This window comes from Entelurus aequoreus, linkage group LG11 (genome assembly GCF_033978785.1).
Source record: "Entelurus aequoreus isolate RoL-2023_Sb linkage group LG11, RoL_Eaeq_v1.1, whole genome shotgun sequence".
In the NCBI taxonomy this organism is placed as follows: Eukaryota; Metazoa; Chordata; class Actinopteri; order Syngnathiformes; family Syngnathidae; genus Entelurus; species Entelurus aequoreus.
Genome location: NC_084741.1, coordinates 56,810,360 through 56,820,124, shown reverse-complemented (window position 1 = coordinate 56,820,124; position 9,765 = coordinate 56,810,360).

The window sequence follows — 9,765 nt, the reverse complement described above, 5'->3', positions numbered from 1 at the left end:
GTTTTTTTTACAAAGGGGCGGCTAATCTATGGATTTCTTTTCGCTAACGGCTAAATTATGTAATGGATTAAATAAAGAAATCAAACAACGTACCAAAATGATCTACTTTAAGAAACTTTTCAAACTCAAAATGTAATTAACTCAAGTAAGAATAATCCTGATAAATATCTTGAACCTGATTTAAAAAAGGAGACAATCTTTTTATTTTATAAAGAATGAATAAAGACATCAATGACTTTTCTGTTTTGTTTGATCAGCCGTTTTACTGGCGTGTTGCAGGCACCGTTTATAAACAATTAGGGTATGTAAATAAACAATATGCAAAATTGTTTTATGTAAATATCTCATTTCACATTGTACCCGTTTATATCTGCAGCTAATATATGACATTTTTTTTTTTCTTTAAAAATGTTGTGGGTGCGGCTAATAGTCTGGAAAATACTGAAGTTTATTTTCTGCATTGTTGGATTATTGACTTAGAGGAGCGTCTCCACACTGTCTATGGAGATACTGTTAGCTGCCTTGCCGCCTATGTGGCAGCTATTTTTGAGCATCAAAAATAGGAATTGACATTTTGAAATGTTAACTGTCCCGGAGAATCGGAGCGTAAGACCCGGTTCCCATTAACCCCGATGTTTGATGGCCAACCCTACATATGAACATAGTAACATCAACAAATTTTACAAATATTATAGTTTGTCTATGGATTTTCTCATTCATACCCCGTCTTCCGCCCGAATCCAGCTGAGATAGGCTCCAGCACCCCCCGCGACCCCAAAAAAGGCACAAGCGGTGGAAAATGGATGGGTCCAGGTCATTGTAATCTCGAGGCATTCAATCAATCGCAATTGGACTGTCCGGTTTGTCTTAGAAGACGTTACGACTCTCATCCAAGTAGGCTTCATCAGTTCATGCTCATAGACTTAGATTGGTCAGACTGGAAGTCTCTGCAGAGAGTGGTGAGGACGGCGGAAAAGATCATCAGGACTCCTCTTCCTCCTATCCAGGAGATCGCAAAAAGCCGCTGCCTGACCAGGGCTCAGAAAATCTGCAAAGACTCCTCCCACCCCCACCAAGGACTGTTTTCACTGCTGGACTCTAAAAAGAGGTTCCGCAGCCTCCGAAGCAGAACCTCCAGGTTCTGTAACAGCTTCTTCCCTCAGGCCGTAAGACTCTTGAACGCATCATAAAAATCCCCTCAACTCCCCCCAAAATGGATTAACTCGCTGGAATAAAAAAAACAATATAACATACATCCATTAACGTGGATGCATATGAAAAAAGTGCAATATATTTATCTGTACAGTAACCTATTTATTTATTTATATATGCACCTTATTGCTTTTTTATCCTGCACTACCATGAGCTAATGCAACATAATGTTGTTCTTATCTCTACTGTAAAGTTCACATTTGAATGACAATAAAAAGGAAGTCTAGTCTAGTCTAGTCTAGTCTTAGATTTGATTGGGTAGATCTAGTCTATTAGCTGGTGCCAAAACCCCAACTGTTTGTCAACTATTTTGAGTTGCCAAGGGTGTGATAATCTTATGTTGTATGATGCCGAAAACTCCCCCGAAATCAAGCAACACCATGGTAGCAGAACACCAACGGACTGAGAATCGTCAGAGCCATCCCTGAAAGTCATCAAAAGTTACAGTGCCTCAGAGTTCATTGAGACATTTAACTATCAACATTTTAACAGCTCATTAGTGACGTCTGTGCCAGATTTGAAGAAACGGAACGATTGAAACTAAAATAAACAAAACAGTAAAGGACAAAGTTCAAGTGGAACAACTTGTGTGAGTGTATGTTCTTTCATGCACGTGTGTGAGTGGTGCAACACAGTAGCAGTGTGCCCAGGGCTCGCATCCAAACAGCTGGCACCCATCTGTTTCTGTGTCTACTGCTGTGGCCTGTGGCTCATGGAGCGAGGTGCACGGGCATGCTGAGTCTGGGGCTGCACCATTAATGTTGAGGTAGGCTGCATGAATGTGGTTAATGGTGAGCGACTGCTCCTGTGCGTATATTGCATGTGGTTTTGCACTTGACGTGTGTGTGTGTGTGTGTGTGTGCGTGTGTGTGTGTGTGTGTGTGTGTGTGTGTGTGTGTGTGTGTGTGTGTGTGTGTGTGTGTGTGTGTGTGTGTGTGTGTGTGTGTGTGTGTGTGTGTGTGTGTGTGTGTGTGTGTGTGTGTGTGTGTGTGTGTGTGTGTGCATCCTGAAAATGCTACATGTACGTATGTGGGTTTGTAATAATGAAATTATTGATCCGCTTGCTAGTGATATGTATTCATATACGCAAAAGTGATCACATCTCACATCATTAGAGTTGGCTTCACACCGAGTGTCCAAACGCTTCCATCATGTGGCCTGCTCCAGATGTGAGTCATTGCAGAGTAGTTTTCAATCTTTCCAGGTATCATTTATTCAAATCCTATGCATCCAGTAGTCTGAACAGAACGTTAACCACAATTTGTCTAGATTTCCGTCATTACTTTATGGTTGCACCGCCATGACTGCTCTGTAAAAATATGTGTTTTCCAATTCCATTAAAACATGCATAAAGGAAATATTTTTTTGTAATCTGGATTAAAATATCCACTATGTATTTTAGCTTCTCATATCTGGTTTGATATGTGCGTTTTGCCTGTAGGTCAACTAAAAATTGACCCATCTTTTGCTAAATTTATTCCATGATGAGATATTTATGTCCACTAGAGAGCAGTGTTGGTTGTGGAATCATTTAACGCTTCTGCAGTGCTTCTGCGGTGTTAACCTTTGCCATTAAATGATATGTTGTTGTCCAAAAAATCTACTGTACACTATCATTGTTTTATTATAATTTTCTTTAAACCATTGTTATCAATTAGGTTATCAATCAGGCTGCTGTGCTGCCAGTGTTATTATAGTCTTAAGAAATAAACCACATGGGGGTGGTGTTATTAAACCCCAATACATCGGCTTGACTAGAAATTTCTCACACGGCTCAATACACTCTACTAAAACACACACAATATCAGTTTTGCTAAATAACCACATACTGTATAGTCATTTTGTACAAGCACACAATAGCAAAATTGTTTTTTAAAACATTGATGCCAATAAACAAAATGTTGCAATCTAATTGTACTTAATACACTAATAGTAATTAGTCATTGACTAATTGCCCATTAGTCAATGACTATTTGTATAATTCAGTTCTTTCATAGACATCGAACGGATGGTGCCATATTTCGATACCTTTGTTGCACGTGTTTTTTGCAGACTAAACACTAACACTTGGCGAAGAAACAAGCACTCAGAGTGGACTCGTCCAAACTGCCTCATGGTAATGTTTAAATTTTCCATGCCAACAAAGCAAGCATGCCTGATAGAAAACGCTCAAACGTAAAGAAAGTCTCCACTTTTCCAAAATGCGCTAATTTGGGGATAATTTACACTGGCTTTGCCATAGACATGATACTGAATAGCATTAGCGATTTTACATGGTGATTTGAACGCCTCCATATTTGGTAATGAACAACTAAGATACATGTTGTAATGAAACAGCTGGTGTGTATTAAGTACAATATTTATAGTATAAACACTTTGCAGGGTGCAACATAACTACATAGACAGGCACTGTTGTCGATACACTACAGCCATCGAAATTCTTGGAATTCCACCTGCATGCAACTACTATATATTACATGCACATTAGACTCAGAGATGTAATTGGACAGCACAATTATCATAACCTGCTCATTTTTAAATATTATGTTAAAAAATAGATTTTATTATTTAACAATAAATATTTTATTATTATTTCATTAGCACGTATCAAAACATGTCAGTATCACAGTATGTCAGACTTGGCCTTTTCTTGGTTTACCTCCTATTTTACTGACGGGATGCAGTGCGTCTTCCATAACAATGTGACCTCGGAGTATGTTAAGGTAACGTGTGGAGTTCCACAGGGTTCGGTTCTTGGCCCTGCGCGCTTCAGCATCTACATGCTGCCGCGAGGTAACATCACATGTTAGCTGTCACTGTTAAGCTGATGACACCCAACTCTACATGCCCCTAAAGCTGACCAACACGCCAGATTGTAGTCACTTGAAGGTCCCAACATCTGCGGTCCTTATCAAGGGTTCTCGTTGTTACCGTTGGGTTGAGTTTTTTCTTGCCCTGATGTCATTGTGGCTTATGCAGCCCTTTGAGACACTTGTGATTAAGGGTTATATAAATAAACTTTGATTGATTGATTGATTGATTGATTGATTGATTGATTGATTGATTTATTAACACAGGCAAAAGTACCCAAAATTGGAATTGTTGACGCCCAGTATCGATTACCAGGTACCATATTGGTTCAAATGGAAAAAGTTACCTATCCCTATAACAGGCCATTTCAAGTTTCAAGTTTTCAAGTTTTATTCACAATACCATACAACAATTGCAATAGTAGTGAATATCATTTAAAGATATTGGTAAGTGAAAGGGTCCCCCAAATAAGCTACAAGAAGCTTTTGACAGGGGGTCCAGAGGACAGTTTATATATGGAATGATGAAAAATGGTAGCAAGCACTACAACAACAACAACAAAAAAAAAAAAAAAAAAAAAAACCAACAACGCTATGGATAAACACAAGATGATAGTACTAAAGCACGCATACACATACACACATACATTCATTCGACCATGCAAAACCCAACAGTAGTCAACCCCACATGAGGCATTAGAGATAGGTGGTTAATAGGTAAGTTTTCAGTTTCTTTTTGAAATTGGAGAATGGATACCGTATCTTAAGGCTCTCATTAAGCCGGTTCCAAATCTTAGGTCCCCTGCATACAACACTTCGATCGGTACAAGCCAGTAGACGATGTTTACCTGATATCAGATCTAAGTTACGAGTGTTGTGGGCATGCTGGGGATGGTAGATAGGAACCAAGCTACAGAGCCTAGGATTCAGCCTGTGAATGACTTGATAGGTTAAACAAGCATTTTGATGAATATTGAATTCTGTCAGTCTTAAGAGATTATATTTATGAAATAGATGTCGAGTGGGGGCATTAAACTCAATCAAAAAATATCTACAGTATCATAAACAGTAACATATTAATATGTAATGAGATTGATATGTTTCAGTTCTTTTCTATGCTTGCTTTCAAATACATTGTTTACAAACTATAGAAATATGTTCTTGGAAATTGCAGGCTCTGGAGGCTAAAAGCCAAAATATGTTAACAAGAGCCAAAGGTAGTTTTTGAATTTGGTGTATTGTGTGCGATAGCCTATAAGGGAACATTTTTATTATTTTGTTGAAATCTTCACATTGTCTCGTTAAGATTCGGTATTGTTGTTAAATTGTTCACAAATAAATATGTTGATACGTTTTGTTTTTATTTAACCCTTTGGAGACATTTGATTTTGAATTATCTTCAAAGCAAAACAGGACAGACCTTAAGGGTACAAAATAATTTTGGATTCCCCCCCCCTTCCTTTTTTTTTAGCTCAAATTTCTCAATAAACTTTAGTCCTAAATAAAAATAGCAAGTTTGGAATGTTCTTTTTTCACCCTTTTGATCAGGTTTTCATTAGTAAAACAATTCATGTTAATCAAATGCATACTAAATTAAAAACTGTGACATAATTTGATCAAAAGGCATTCAAAGGGTTAAAATGATAAATAAAAAACATTTGGTATTTGTGTTTAGGGCTGAAGTTTATTTGAGCAAGACAATATATATATGTATGTATGTATATACACTATATTGCCAAAAGTATTTGGCCACCTGCCTTGACTCACATATGAACTTGAAGTGCCATCCCATTCCTAACCCATAGGGTTCAATATGATGTCGGTCCAGCTTTTGCAGCTATTACAGCTTCAACTCTTCTGGGAAGGCTGTCCACAAGGTTGAGGAGTGTGTTTATGGGAATTTTCCACCATTCTTCCAAAAGCGCTTTGGTGAGGTCACACACTGATGTTGGTCGAGAAGTTCTGGCTCTCAGTCTCCGTTCTAATTCATTCCATAGGTGTTCTGTCGGGTTCAGGTCAGGACTCTGTGCAGGCCAGTCAAGTTCATCCACACCAGACACTGTCATCCATGTATTTATGGACCTTGCTTTGTGCACTGGTGCACAGTCATGTTGGAAGAGGAAGGGGCCCGCTCCAAACTGTTCCCACAAGGTTGGGAGCATGGAATTGTCCAAAATGTTTTGGTAACCTGGAGCATTCAAAGTTCATTTCACTGGAACTAAGGGGCCAAGCCCAACTCCTGAAAAACAACCCCACACCACAATTCCTCCTCCACCAAATTTCACACTCGGCACAATGCAGTCCGAAATGTACCGTTTCTCCTAGCATCCTCCAAACCCAGACTCATCCATCAGATTTCCAGATGGAAAAGCGTGATTCATCAGTCCAGAGAAGGCGTCTCCACTGCTCTAGAGTGCAGTGGCGATGTGCTTTACACCACTGCATCCCACGCTTTGCATTGGACTTGGTGATGTATGGCGTAGATGCAGCTGGCCATTCAATGAAGCTCTCTGCGTGCTGTACGTGGGCTAATTGGAAGGTCACATGTGCAGAAAGTCAGCGACCTCTTTGCACTATGCGCTTCAGCATTCGCTGACCCCTCTGTCAGTTTACGTGGCCTACCACTTTGTGGCTGAGTTGCTGTTGTTCCCAAACTCTTCCATTTTCTTATGCCGACAGTTGACTTTGGAATATTTAGGAGCGAGGAAATTTCATGACTGGATTTGTTGCACAGGTGGCATCCTATGACAGTTCCACACTGGAAATCACTGAGCTCCTTAGAGCGGCCCATTCTTTCACAAATGTTTGTAGAAACAGTCTCCATGCCTAAGTGCTTGTTTTTTTTACACCTGTGGCCAGGCCAAGTGATTAGGACACCTGATTCTGATCATTTGGATGGGTGGCCAAATACTTTTGGCAATATAGTGTATATGTATATGTGTTTATGTATATGTACTGTATATATATATATATATATATATATATATATATATATATATATATATATATATATATATATATATATATATATATATATATATATATATATATATATACAGTATATATGTATATATATGTAGATATATATGTATGTATATGTATATGTATATATATATGGATATAGATGTATATACCTGTATGTATGTATGTGTGAGGCAGCACGGTGAACACGGTTTAGCACATGTGCCTCACAATACGAAGGCCCTGGGTTTGATCCCCGGGCTCAGGATCTTTCTCTGTGGAGTTTGCATGTTCTACCCGTGACTGTGTGGGTTCCCTCCAGGTACTCCGGCTTCGTCCCACCTCCAAAGACATGCACCTGGGGATTGGTTGATTGGCAACATTTAATTGGCCCTAGTGTGTGAATGTGAGTGTGAATGTTGTCTGTCTATCTGTGTTGGCCCTGCGATGAGGTGGCGACTTGTCCAAGGTGTACCCCGCCTACCGCCCGAATGCAGCTGAAATAGGCTCCAGCACCCCCTGGTGTCCCAAAACGGACAAGCGGTAGAAAATGGATGGATGGAAGTACAATAATACAATGATTACATGTCCTATTTGGCTTTGGGGTATTGTCGATTGAAATTTGAAAATTTACTATGAAAAAATTGTGTATAATGGAGTAAAACAACAACATATATGGCCAAAATACAGCAAAAATGTAGTACATTATACTATTATAAATTATACTATTATAGAAATAGATTGTCTTTTATTATGAGTCATGATAAACCAGAAAACATCATAAACTAACTTAATAATATTGAGAAATTTCAAGTAAAAAAATACTAGCATCAGCAACTGACCATGTATTTACAGTGCAGTACGATACTGTACATGGAATTGGATCGATACCAACATTTGCAGTATGGCGCCCGTTTAAACACAATCAGGTTAACCCCGGGGGAGGCAACCCAAAATGTTGAAAGAGCCATATTGGACCAAAAATACAAAAAAATGAATCTGTCTGGAGCCGCAAAAAAATTAAAGCCTTATATAAGTGTTAAAATTAAGGCAACACATGATGTAAGTGTCTATATTAGCTATATTATTCTACTATCAAAATGACTATGTGTCGCAGTCCGATGCAAATCTTTGTTGACAGAAATGTTGAAATGTAATATTTATTCCACATATTTTTACAACATTAAAACACATTATTAAAACGGAGGCTTTTCAGAGGGTGTGATAACTCTTGGAAATGACTGGCTTACAATGGCCAAAGGTAAAGATATGTGTGTTCAAGTTGAAGGAAACAGAAACTACAAATAAAATGAGCTCAAATATACCTAAAATACGAGGCATAATGATGCAATATGTACATACAGCTAGCATAAATACCTTGTTGTTAGCATTGCTTAGCTTGCAGTCATGCAGTGACCAAATATGTCTGATTAGCACTCCACACACGTCAATAACATCAACAAAGCTCACCTTTGTGCATTCACGCACAGCATAAGACGTACGGTGGACAAATAGAGACAAAGGAGTGGCATAAAACACGTCTTTCTGTGGCAGCATCAAGGAAAGTCGTATATGTAAACAAACTACGGTGCGTTCAAGGACTTCAGAAATTAAGACAAAATAATACCCTCACCCGTGAAGCATGTTTAATGTAAACAGTGGGATTTCTAACAATTAGGAAGGTTTGTGTCATGTTTGTCCAACTACAGAAACCATATTAAAACAAAAATAAATATTTTTTCCTCATCTTTTTCCATTTCCATACATCAGGGGTCACCAACCTTTTTGAAACCAAGAGCTACTTCTTGGGTACTGATTAATGCGAAGGGCTACCAGTTTGATACACACTTAAATAAATTGCCAGAAATAGCCAATTTGCTCAATTTACCTTTAACTCTATGTTATTATTAATAATTAATGATATTTACACTTAATTGAACGGTTTAAAAGAGGAGAAAACACGAAAAAAATGACAATTAAATTTTGAAACATAGTTTATCTTCAATTTCGACTCTTTAAAATTCAAAATTCAACCGAAAAAAAAGAAGAGAAAAACTAGCTAATTCGAATCTTTTTGAAAATATTAAAAACATTTTTTTTATGGAACATCATTAGTAATTTTTCCTGATTAAGATTAATTTTAGAATTTTGATGACATGTTTTAAATAGGTTAACATCCAATCTGCACTTTGTTAGAATATATAACAAATTGGACCAAGCTATATTTCTAACAAAGACAAATCATTATTTATTTTAGATTTTCCAGAACAAAATTTTTTAAAAAAATTCAAAAGACTTTGAAATAAGATTAAAATTTGATTCTACAGATTTTCTAGATTTGCCAGAATAATTTTTTTGAATTTTAATCATAATACGTTTGAAGAAATATTTCACAAATATTCTTTGTAGAAAAAACAGAAGCTAAAATGTAGAATTAAATTAAAATGTATTTATTATTCTTTACAATAAAAAAAATAAATTTACTTGAACATTGATTTAAATTGTCAGGGAGGAAGAGGAAGGAATTTAAAAGGTAAAAAGGTATATGTGTTTAAAAATCCTAAAATCATTTTTAAGGTTGTATTTTTTTCTCTAAAATTGTCTTTCTGAAAGTTATAAGAAGCAAAGTAAAAAAATTAATGAATTTATTTAAACAAGTGAAGACCAAGTCTTTAAAATATTTTATTGGATTTCCAAATTCTATTTGAGTTTTGTCTCTCTTAGAATTAAAAATGTCGGGCAAAGCGAGACCAGCTTGCTAGTAAATAAATACAATTTAAAA